This window comes from Amblyomma maculatum, chromosome 5 (assembly GCF_055883805.1).
Source record: "Amblyomma maculatum isolate TAMU_Amacu chromosome 5, ASM5588380v1, whole genome shotgun sequence".
NCBI lineage: Eukaryota > Metazoa > Arthropoda > Arachnida > Ixodida > Ixodidae > Amblyomma > Amblyomma maculatum.
The window spans coordinates 103,442,458-103,454,528 of record NC_139348.1 but is presented as its reverse complement, the minus strand read 5'-3'; the positions used below and the strand labels follow the sequence as shown (position 1 = coordinate 103,454,528).

Below are 12,071 nucleotides of genomic sequence, written 5' to 3'. Positions count from 1 at the left end.
GAGGTGACATTTCCTTATGAACGCAATATATGACAGCAGTGAGGAGAGGTTTCTTTCTACTTGTGCCTTCCGATTTATGCCAAAAAACGTGAGTGGTTCTCACGATGAGCCGTCCGCCGTCCACTTGGAAGTCAGCCGTACGCTCGCAGTAATTCCGTTGTAGTATTGTTGGCTCACATTACTGCCACCAGTGCGTAGTTACGTTAAAGCGTGCCGCGACTGCCAAAGCCGGAAGTCTCCTTCCCTGAAACCAGCCGGCTTTCTGCAACCTATAGCGCCACCAAAGGCCACCTTCCAGCAAGCGGCCATGGATCTTGGCCGTTTCCCGAGGTCTCTCACTATAGGGCACGGTTGAATTGTGGTCAGGACGGATTGCTGCCCTAGCGCGCCAAATCCTTTGTGCACAACATCGTCCTGCGTCATGGCGCTCCTGCAGCGATCGATCATTCTCTTGCCGCAGAGCTGCGTTTACGGCCGGCTTCACTCAATCTTAAGCGCTATAGACATATGACGTCCTACCACCCCCAAACAAATGGCTTGGTGGAAAGCCACAACAGGACCTTGGCAGGCATGTTTTCCATGTATGTTGATGTAGAGCATAAACCATCGGATCAAATTCCTCGATACTTGATCCTGAGAGTGAACCTGACTTCGGCGTCGCCATTTTTGTTCAACGGTGACTGGCACGACAACGAATCAGGCGTCAGCAGGGTCAGCAACAGATCAACGGTGACCATTACGACGTGGGATGACGATCTGTTACCCCTCAAGCGACTGCTATATGCGTGGCCCTGGACGCCGGTTCGTCGCCCTGGGCTGTCCGAAAAGTTACTGCGCCGCTATACTTCAGCCCTTGTTGTCCGCTGTGGTCAGCCCGTTCGTCGCCAAGCACCAAGCGCACCGGCGTTGTGCACTTTTTGCGGAGGAAACCGGATACCATAAGCGACCTCCCGATTGACCTTGAGGCTGGCCGCAGCCCGCTGCTGGGACTCGCGTGTTTTAACTCGTGTACGACCTTTCTCCCCGTCCTTGAATCTGCACAAACACCGAACTTCATGGCGATGTTGCAGATGGGGGAACAGTGACACATGTGCTAGTAGCTGTGGCACACAGAGGACGCAGAAGTGGAGAGCCTTACTTCGCGCGTTCGCCCAGCACGCTGCTGTATTTCTCTGAGTGGCTTTCTGCGCTGCTGTGTAACATCGGTTACAATGTCGCCAGCGCCGCATGTGTAACGCATTAAAATGAGCTGTCGCTATAGAAGCTTTCAGCTATAGCTGAGACGCAGTAACTTTGACGTTCACTGGAAGCCACCTGCGGTGGAGTCGGGATGCTGATGAAAGGAGTGGGCGCGGGAAGACTTTGCGCCTCGCAAAGTCTTCATATATGTTTTCCGCGGATCTTTCTGATAAACATTCGCATTAATGGGGTTTCTTATCTGCGGCTGAAGGTCAGCACTGTCGGTAGTGCGCTTCCGGTGCGGGCTGTTAATCCCTTATCTTTGCACGCCGCTATCTGATCGCGTCTCCCCTCGGCTTTCACTGGCGCCCTTAATGTCTTCAAAGTGATTAGCGGTAGCGTGTGTGTTTTCATAGGGCCCCAAGCATCTGACTCAGTTGTGGAATGCTCCGAATTAACGGATTAGTTTCGACAGTCTGAGGGTAAACATTTGCCATAACAACGCGCAGTTTGATACAGAGGCGTCGTTTGCGTTTCACGTGGACCGAAATGCGACAATCCTGCCGAAATTCGATCCCGCGATCTAATTGGCGTCGTATCGATCGCGGCCTGTTTCTGCATGCGATTAGCATCTGTTAGCTCTCTCTCTCTCTGGGCGTGCGAAAGGCTTGGGGATGATGGTGTGTCTAGTCTAGAACATACCGTGCAGGTGATTGGAACCGTCAGATGAAATTGCTTTGTGCAGTGGAAAACGAAAGCAGCTTGTGTGTGTGTGTGTTTTCCTTCGACTTCCGCGGTGTTTAGGCAGCAGAAACGGAGAAAAACTTCGGCAGAGACACTTTTTTGAAAGGCTGCCTGCGTGTATAAATTCGAAGCCATCAAGGCGCCCGTGTACTGTGCGATGTCAGTGCACGTTAAAGAACCCCAGGTGGTCGAAATTTCCGGAGTCCTCCACTACGGCGTCTCTCAAAGCCTGAGTTGCTTTGGGACGTTAAACCCCACAAACCAAACCATTATAGCCCCGCGGGTTAAAGGTGTTTCTTTTCTTAGTATAGCTTTTTACATTTCCTCTGCTGTGCCTGTTTCCCTATTTCACGTAAAGTATGGTTACCTGCTGGGAATACTTGTTTGGCTCGGAGCTGCGTTCTCCGAAACCTCGATTTGAAAGCAGGCAACTTGAGGTATATGCATCTTTGGTTCGAATACTTGTCGCAAGCTAGCATTCTCCAACATGACTAACAGATGTATGCTGCATGCAACAATAAACCATATAACACCGCCCGGAACACTCTACGGAAAACGGTTGAGCTGCGATGGTGATAAAAAAAAAAAAAAAAGAATCGGGAACCCTGGCACCACGTGCAGGAAGCGGCAGTGACGTCAGTCGCAGGATGGTCTGTCTGGATATATACCCGAATGTTGCGTCGTGGGGGCTCGACTCGTCGTCTGGTAGTGCGATGCGGCCGCTTGACAACGTCGTCCATCTTTCTTGCCGGGCGTGCTGCTATGTCGTCGTATCTCGGGCACGAACGCTGGCTTTTCGTGTAACGGGGCAGTAGTGTTTTCGCTTTAACATAGGAGATGCAGTAGATATACAACTGCCGCTAGAGATAGATTTGAAACAGGAAATGAAAAGTAGAAAGGCAAATAATGGTTCGCTTCACAGTTGAGCCCATTGACGTCTTATCTAGTGTTACTTACAAAGAAACTCTCTGCAGTCGCTGTGTAGGTTGCTGCGACAGCTGCGCTTTAGTATGCAGTGCGTCAAAGTCCTGCGGGACGCGGTTCAATGTGGCGTGCTGTACTCGTGTGCAGCGGTGCGCATTCCTTCGTTTCTGCCCGGGGTATACGATACAGAGTAGGCGTTGATACGCTTTCCTGGTTACTATGGCTACTATAATCGCACCGTGCACGTGGATGTTAACGTTGGGCGATGCTGGAGCCGAGCTCGCGATTCCTCCTCTCGGCAAAGTGTGTAGAATCCGTTTAATTCGTGCCGGCTGTCGCGAGAACTTTTGCGCACCCATGGCCGATAACTGCCGTAGCCTGCAATTCGGAGCTAAAGTTTTACTCTATCAGGTTCCAGATGGGGCAGAAAATGAGTTTGCTGCAAATCGCAGTCGCACTTTCTCCTTGCGTCGTTACTCGGCTGTCGTCTGTCGGTTTTGAAAGAGCGAAGTTTCAGCTACACCTTTTGCACTTGGGCAAGGACTTCCTAGGCGTTCCTTATCTTTTTCTTTTTTACATATGTACTGCAGAAGAAAGGGGCAATAGTTAATGATGACCCGCTGACTGTAACATGCAAGGCTTCGTAAGATTTCACCTGAGACAGGCCACTGAATCTTGAGCACTGCGTTAAACCTGTTTCCGAGAAACGCGCAAGGCCCCTTGCACGCACGCAACATGTTCGGCATTTGCGCCCGTCTTCCCCAAGTCGTTAAAAGCGTGCAGTTAAAGGCTGTCCGCGGTATCGCTGGTTTTCTTTACCTGTAGGGCGTGTGGGTTAAGCCGAGGCATCCTAACAGTGTAGTAGTCGTAGTAGAAGAGAAATCGGTGGTGTAAACGAAGCGGTTTAATTAAAAGATTAAGGAAAACGAGTCAGTAGTGGTTTGCATCTCAGTGAAAATGCGTAGAGGATTATGGGAAACCATACTTGCAGGCTGATCCTTTCTGTTCGGCGAGAATGGAACTTCGTCGTGGTCTTGTGATCGAATTGCGCGTGATAGGGGTATGTATAGGAGGTGGCGGCACTGTTAATATGCATTAGCACTGTAGGAGATCGTTGAGGCATTTTTTCCGGCGCTGATGTGTGGCTCTGTCACACTCGGTGAGACGGTTTTTTCTGAAGCAAAGGTTGTGGGCTTCCAATATGCATGCCCTATAGGTGCCGAACTGGTGCCATTAGAATCTGCGTGACGAACAGCACGGAACTGCTAGTCGCGACTTGCGTTAGCTATTGCGTGGGGGTCGTACCGTCAACTAAAACATACAAAGGGTGTCTGCGGGAGTGGGTGGGTCACTCTGTGCATGCAGACATGACATGGGTGTCTATACGGGTAGTGGCTATGCTATCGCTTTGTCACACGTACGTAATCGGAGAATTACTGTCCCTCAACGGGGACGCTTCTCTCGTTGCCTGCTTTCTTTCGTCGACCGCGGAGGGGGGAGGGGGGGGGGGGGGCACGCTAGTGTTTATAAGGGGCCGTTACATGTGCCTTAGTTATCCACCCATTTATATTTAACCTAGATATATGTCCGTCTCTGGTCATTGGATTGCGCATCAAAGCCGCTGTATCGATCATTCGCTATGATGATTGGCCGCTGTTCCTTCATCGCTGGTCAATGAAGCGGTACCATAGCCGGCCAATCACTGACAGCTCATCACACGACGAGGTATTTTCGCTCACATGTCCTCTCCTACTCGTTCGATCAGGAACCGCACGTGTAGCTTTACAGTTTCCTCAGCGCGGCATGCATTTATAGAGACGTATAACTGGAGCGCTTATTATGCACGGCGGAGGGGGTGTGGTACGTGACGAAGGAGCCCGTCAAGCGTATGCCATGCAATTAACCCGTTTGCGCGCCCAATATTTCGAACACTGCAGTGACAGGCTGGAAAGAAGGTGACGCATTCCGCGCATGGGTACGTATGTACTGCGCAGAAGCGAGATTCCGCGCGGTCGGGAATTCCGCATCGCTTTTTTGTTTTTGTTGGGGGGAATGCGAAAGGGATTCGCCTTCTCGTACATCTGTGTCACGGCTCTCACACCCCGTGTGGATGCTGCTGGTGCATGCGGATATGACTCCCTTTTGCGCGTGGTTGTGTTTACGTGTGTGTATCAAAGGGAGGCATGCACGTGTCATCTGTATATACACGCGCGCTAATTCGAGCGCGTGCTTTTCGGGGCGTATTCATATATTTTCTCCCTCGTCTGATATTATATAGATGACAAGTTCGTATAGGCTTCTGCAGTGTGTATGTATATGCATGCAACATCGCTTGACCTGAATGTTGAAGTGCTCTCAGATACACGCCATTAATATAACCGGCCCGCGCGCGATCTCTGCTGGAAACCTTTTGTGCCCCGTTTGTTTAGCAGAGCTGGTGGAAAGATTCCATTGCCTTATAACGCTATACGTACGCGAATGCCGCGAGCCCGGTAATTGAAGCGATCTCTCTATATGCCAGATGACCCTCTAAGTGTTACTGAAATTTTGAGAAATGTGCGGTATACCCAGTCTTAAAATAAAATGTACAGAAAATTTAATTCGTCACGATAGAATTTCTGTGTCATTTTTGACAGGAAACCTGCTGTGGTAACGTATCTTTGTGTAGTAACATCAGAGTTTGTGTAGTTACGACAGAATTACAGAGCTAAGTGCTGAACTCCAGAAAAATCTACTACACTACACTACAGAATATTTTGTCGTATTTTTGACACGTTTCTGAGGTTTTTTACAACTGGGTATCCAAACAGCCGAGGACTGTTGAGAGTCGCCTGACCTATATGCGGCATATTTTTTTCTCCGCAAAAGTAATTAATTAGTAAAGACTAATCAGCCAACATTTAATGATTGATTTGAGGAACGATGTGTCTGTGCAAAACCTGTAAATCGTATCAGAAATGGTTAAATACATTGTTCCATCAAGCTACGATTTACGTAAAGCTTTTTTTTCTTTTTTTTTTCTTTTTTTTTTTTGCCGGCTGGTAAGGGGTAACTGGCGACATAAAAGAATCCACGTGACAAAGGTCTCTTTCAAAATCTCCGAGACGCGTCTGAAATAACAAAATCTGCTTGCTCTGCAGAACTCTCTCGTATGAAGCTTTGTGTGCGATTTAGGCTATAGCAGCTGGTCACGTGACAGCTCTTTTTGAAGGTAAAGTTACGTACATCGTAGCTTGATGTTAACGCAGCTAGCTGTTTTTCAGGCCGTCTACAACTTCTGAATTCACGCTTTGTTCCTCAAGTGAATAGTAAGCCCTGTGGGGGAGGGTGGGTTGTTTCTGTTTTTTTATTTTTGTATTATTATTGTTCGTTTTTTTTTTTGTTTTTTTTTTTTTCCCCGGAAATGTGTGGGTGAAATTCTGCATCCATGCTAGCGCACCGCTCGACGCGAGATTCAGATTTTCTCCGCTGCTTCCAATTTCCAATTTTGGCTTTTTTTTTTGTTCACTGTAATATCCTTTTATTGTTATCCTGTGGAAGATGGAGCACACTCGATGTACCCACGTTACCGTTTCGATTTCACGCTTGTTTCGCAGCACTATATAAAGTGAAGCTTTTACTATTTCATACAATACAGAGTGAAGTTTTTAATCTTTCACAGAATACACTGTGTCCAAATGCGAGGACTACATGCAACTAATCCGTAAAAGCTGTGGGCTTTTCACAGATCGCGTCTGATTTTACCGTCAAAGCAGAAGCCTCTGCAGACGTGCGGGAAAGCGAAAACAAACATTCAGCAGGGACAGCTGCACATGATCGCAGTCAGAGATATTCAGAGGCACCTGCATGCGTCTGACAAGCGCCTGACGCTCTCCGTGAGTCACCTCAGTGCGATTGCAGTGCAGCAGCTACACAGTAGTTGTATTTGCGCTGTGCTCGAGCAGCTTGAAGGAGATAAAAGAATCCACGTGAAGGAGCTCCGTTTCAAAATCTCCGAGACGCGTCTGAAATACAAAATCTGCTTGCTCTGCAGAACTCTCTCGGATGAAGCTTTGTGTGCGCACTGGTCATGTGATTTAAGCTATAGCGCCTCGACTGCAGACCTTACGCGAGCGTTTTTTTTTTTTTTTTTTTTTTTTTTTTTTTTTTTTTTCCTCTTTCCTCTGCGGGCCCTTGTGAATGCGCCTAGCGGTTTCAGATGCAGTTTGATATGGCACCTCTTGTGCGAATGCCGCTTATTGCTGAATGCCCTACAGCTTTTTGCAATCTGCAACTATGCTGGATTTCTTAATACACCAAAGAAGTCGGTGATTCTGTACAGTTTTGTTTTGCGGCGTATGAGTCACTGTAACATGCAGTCTTAAAATATTTTGTCGACATAAAGCAGCGTAGCTGGCGCGTAGCGTTGATTGTAAAAGTCCGACTTCCTTCCGCAGTATTTATTCCCTGTTCACATGTTGCCGAAATCACCGCGCAATCACCTTGTTTTTTTCTCTCTCCTTATAATTGCCACGCCTAAGGGCGAGCCCTCAGAAATGCGCGATATATACATATGCTCAACCAGCCAAAGGACGAGACACAGGAAAGAAGAGGACAGGACAAGGTTGGACTCTGTCCTCTTCTTACCTGTCCTCTTCTTTCCTGTGTCTCGTCCTTTGGCTGGTTAAGTATGAACCCTTACCAACTTGCCCAGTCGTCAACCTTGTTGAATATACATATGCACCGGGCGTAAAAAAATATATATATAGTTGAGGCAGGTGAGGGAAACCAGTTGAGTACAGCTGCCAGCCGTCTTGAGCACCACATGCAATTTGGTGTTTTACACTTAATTGACTAAACTAGTTTTTAACGATTACTAACTATTGACTTTACGCAATAAATGTGATTTGCAAAGTTGCGGAGTACCTGCGGAAATCACTATACTCCATCGTTCGCGATAAGGAAAAGTTCGCTTACATATGTTTTTCCGAGCTTAAAGCCTGCGAAATAAAAGCACGTGCTGGTGATTTCCATAATGGTTCGTCCTCACATATAAATGGCATACTTTTGGACTCGTTATTTTGTCTGCGCTTTAGTTGATTTCTTGCTGCAAATTGCGCGATTAAAGGTAGGTCGTTGTACTTTCCAGCTGCGCGGGGGATGTTTGAAAACTCGGTTTTCAGCTAGGCTATCGGAATAGAGACATAGCGAAAATATGGTGTTCGTCCAGTAGTGGATCCACTATCACACTGTACGCAAGAGGAACGGTCACTGAATAATTAGTAATCGTTAATAATGCGGTCTTTCTGCTATACATACTTAGGAGTACTTTAATATATAACTACCAGAAAATAATGCATTAGCCATTCTAGGTATCCGATTTCGTACCGTAATGTTAAATTGAACACAGCACTTCATTTTAATTCCTCACATTCTAAAAAAAAACATGAAAAATTTGGTGTATGATTGGCATTGATGTCACATGCTTTGGTACAGTTAGGTTTGCGCTTGATACTATTAAAAACTGACTTCATTCTTTTTTGATGCATGTGAGTGCAATTTAAAGTTTGTGAAATTCGCAATGGTTGCAAACAAGTAGCGGTATGCTACTAGCGATCGAGTTGCCTTGTATATCTTGAAAACCAGCAAGAAACATTTAATGCTTACCCCGCCGGGGTAGCACAGTGTCTACGGCGCTCGACTACTGTGCCCAGGGATGCGGGATCCAATCCCAGCCTCGGCGGCACCTTCTCGATGGAGGCGAAAAGCAAGGCGCCCGTGTTGCTGTGCGATGTCAGTGCACGTTAAAGAATCCCGGGTGGTCGAAATTTCTGGAGCACTCCACTACGGCGGCTCTCGTAGTCCGAGTCGCTTTGGGACGTTAAACCCCACAAACCAAGCCAAACCATTTAATGCTTGGATCGTTAATGTCCGTGTCTAGTGAGCTTAAATCTGCTTATGACTATGCACTATTGAAACACAAGGCTGTAGAACCGAGTGCAATTCTGTCCTCCACAAGATTCCTGTAACTTTACGCATTAAAGCTTGACACTGAGTCGATAGCCGAAAAAGTAAAATTTGTGCCTTCAGCGAAGCTTCGACGGAACTCAAGGTAGTGGCAGTTGTTTTGCATATCCGATATTTATTCACATTCATGACACATTTTAAGGGCGGAACATTCAGCGAGCACTGGGAAATTACCATATCGCCAGTTTCCACAACACATGATATAAATTACTACTATGCCACTAGATTAATACTAATGTTTCGTTGAAATTTCAGAGGGCCAGGTGAACGGCTGCAACGGTAGACGATTCTGAAGCACAAGTAACACATGATCGGAGCAAAAAAACTGCGATACGCGGCGCTATTGGTCCCGTATACACAAGCGCCGATAGTGAGAATGCCGGACACGTTCCATTTTCAGAAGCAGGGGTGGCCGGCAGAAAACAGCATGTCGCGATGGTAGTCGAACCTGAATGAATGCTTATTATGAAGTCTTCATCGGCAAAATCGTGCGCTGAAGTTGCTGCGCACATATTTGCTGCTGTTGCGAGCATCGGTAAAAAAATACCGCTGCTAACAAAACCAGCTACAAACGCATGTCTGCATCAAGGCGCGAGCTAAAATCTAAGATGCTAGTTGTTGGTTTGCCTGCTTTTTGCTGGCCACCCCCACGTTCGAAAATGGGGTGTGTCTTACAAATTTTCCGGTCCGTTCATGAGTTCTGTCCTCTAACGTTTTTTCAGTTGTATATATGTGGCGCGTGGTGTCTAACATCAATTCAAATAGGAGCATAGGTTGAAGTGTCTGCCCAAACGTGTCTGGGACCAAAACAAAAAAAAAAAAAAAAAAAAACGTATGCTGCTCAAACACGGGAGACATTGTAAGGCAAGGCGTTTTATTTCCGCTACATTCCGGCTACTGTACCAATGACATTTTCACATGCACAAAGTATAAGGTAAACCTGAATTCTCTCGTCAGCATGCAAAATTCCGGTATCCCTCGTGTTGCTCACAAGACTAAATGGAAGAGCCCTGAACAAGGGTTGAGGGAGAACTTCAGTTTGCAGGTCGAGCCAACGTTTCGACAAGTGGACTTGTCTTCGTCTGGGACAATTCGTCTTCCTCTGCAGGCGGAGCTCGAGCTCGGCGGCCGCCTCCTTCCTCGCGAGAGATCTGTCGTTCGTATACGGGCACTGCCGGGCCCAGTCTTGCGATCGAACAGGCTATTGTAGAAGTCGTGCACAGCAGGTCTTCGTTGCCTCCCTTGGCGCCATCCACCTGGATCAGCTTAGCTAACTAAGTCTCCTGCGACTGAGTTGGCAGCGACCCCGAAGCTCAGCCGTCTGCTGGGCGCCGATGGGTGTTGTAACCGCCGCTTTGGTGGACGGCCCGGGCATCGGCTTCTTCTGGTTGAGCAGCGCTAGTTGGCGTGTCAGGAACGTCTGGTCACCATCGGTTAGAACCTCTGGCTCCTGCTGGAGCGGCTTGCGGGTCATGGGCTTGGTGATCACCTCCGAGTAAGGGTCGTCCAGCGAGGCCGACGTGATGTTCTCGTACAGGATGGCGATCTTCTTGTCGCTGTCCCAGCCCGAAGGGATTAACACGCCGTCCTTCTCGACCACCAGCGCGGGCGTCTTGAAGGGGAAGCCGTAGATGCGGTGCACGAGGTACTTGTACAACAGGTCGCAGTTCTTGTCTTCCTTCACCGAGGTGTAGAAGAGAGCGGCGCCGTAGCGCAGGCAGAACTTGCGCACCACCTGCTGAATGAAGTCGAAGTGCTCGTCCTTGAAGTCGTAGTTCTTCTCCAGCGTGCTCATGTAATCGGTCTTAGTGATGACTACGATGACGTCCAGACCCAGGTTGTTGGTGAGCGTGTCGTCGACCAACGGCACGCCGGCATCCAACCCACTGTCGTCGCCGACGGTGACAGAGGTCCTTCACAGAGGCGAACTGACCCCTTCGATCTCGTCTCCGGGCTCGATGTAGTCTTGGAAGCGCCGCAAGATCCGCACTCTGTTCTTCCCTACTGTCTTGGGCGGAAGGCGGAGCCTCGTCACGTGCTTCTCCAGTAGCGTGGCCCAACTCTGCAGCGAGTCGAGCAGGGTCCAAGGCGTCGTCATCGACGCCGTCAGCAGCACGGTCGTGTTCTCAATAGTCTCCTCAGTAAGCACGAACTTGAGGAGGTTGCGGTGCCAGGGGTCTCCATCGAGAACCCACCCGCCCAGTCGAGTCTGGTCCTCGCGGTACTCGTCGCGAACGTAAAGGTAGTGGTATTCAAGGCCCGAACCTTTTTTGGGGTCGTCGTTGCCCTGTAGCTTGTCGATGAGGGTTGTCTTGCCGGATTCGTTGTCGCCCGGCACGAGAAGCAGCTTGTGCGATGGGAGCTTGTTGGGAAGGCTCGCCTGCACTTGCTTCAGGATAGACGACCAGATATTCTGCCTCTCGTCATCCTCCTTCGTCGTGCCGTCCGCCTGGTTCTGAGCCGCTGTCACGTCGGAATTGCTGACCATAGCGACGGTTATCCGGTCACCCGGACCGTCAAACCGTCAAGGAATCAAGGGAAAAATGCTGTCAGCTGCTGTTTATGAAGCGATGAAACGACAGGCAGCGCAGGTAAAGGCGCGCAAATGAACGCAGACTGCGGCTGGCTAGCTGTCTTATTTATATGCCGCGAACGATTGTGACGTTTTTTTTTTCTTCCAACAACCGCTGGAGCGCAGCCTTATCATTTTGATTCCAGCGTTTAGAAGGATCTTGTTCTTTTTTTTTTTTCGCTCTCATAGTAGCCGAGACGCGCTTTTATCACTTTCGTTGTAGCACAAGATGCGCCGAGATATATGTCTCGAAAGGTTTCAACCGAACTCGATTGCAATTTCTGATTGTTCTACTACACTGTTCTAGCTTCCTTTGGCCGCTTTATCTCGAAAGTTTCTTCACCGACTGTAATATGCTCGACGACAATTGTGATCACGTTTACTGCTATCGGCGCCGCCGAGTTTCTGAATGCCTCTTTCATTATCAAGTGGGCCCAATGAAGCGTTCATTTCGGTGCAATCATGGCCGCTTCTTTTGTTTCCTTCGCCATTGTGACCACCACGTGGCAGTAAGGCAGCCGACTCCTTCGCCATACAGAAGTAGAACAGCAGGTGACATGAAGTGACGTCAAATTCAGCTCCGCGGAGTGACTGGTTAATTAATTGCGTTTATAACAATATGCTGATGAGTGTGTGTGAGAATAGA

The 12,071-nt window shown here is 48.5% G+C and overlaps 1 protein-coding gene and 1 pseudogene across 7 annotated transcripts in view; one reads left to right on the top strand and one right to left on the bottom strand.

The window, feature by feature from the left end:
- LOC146189065 (UNC93-like protein MFSD11) overlaps positions 1 to 12,071 on the top strand; it is a 64,520-nt gene that overhangs the window by 10,305 nt on the left and 42,144 nt on the right. The gene's annotated exons all lie outside the window — the stretch shown is intronic.
- On the bottom strand, positions 9,911 to 11,457 carry LOC146189067 (cytoplasmic dynein 1 light intermediate chain 2-like; annotated as a pseudogene).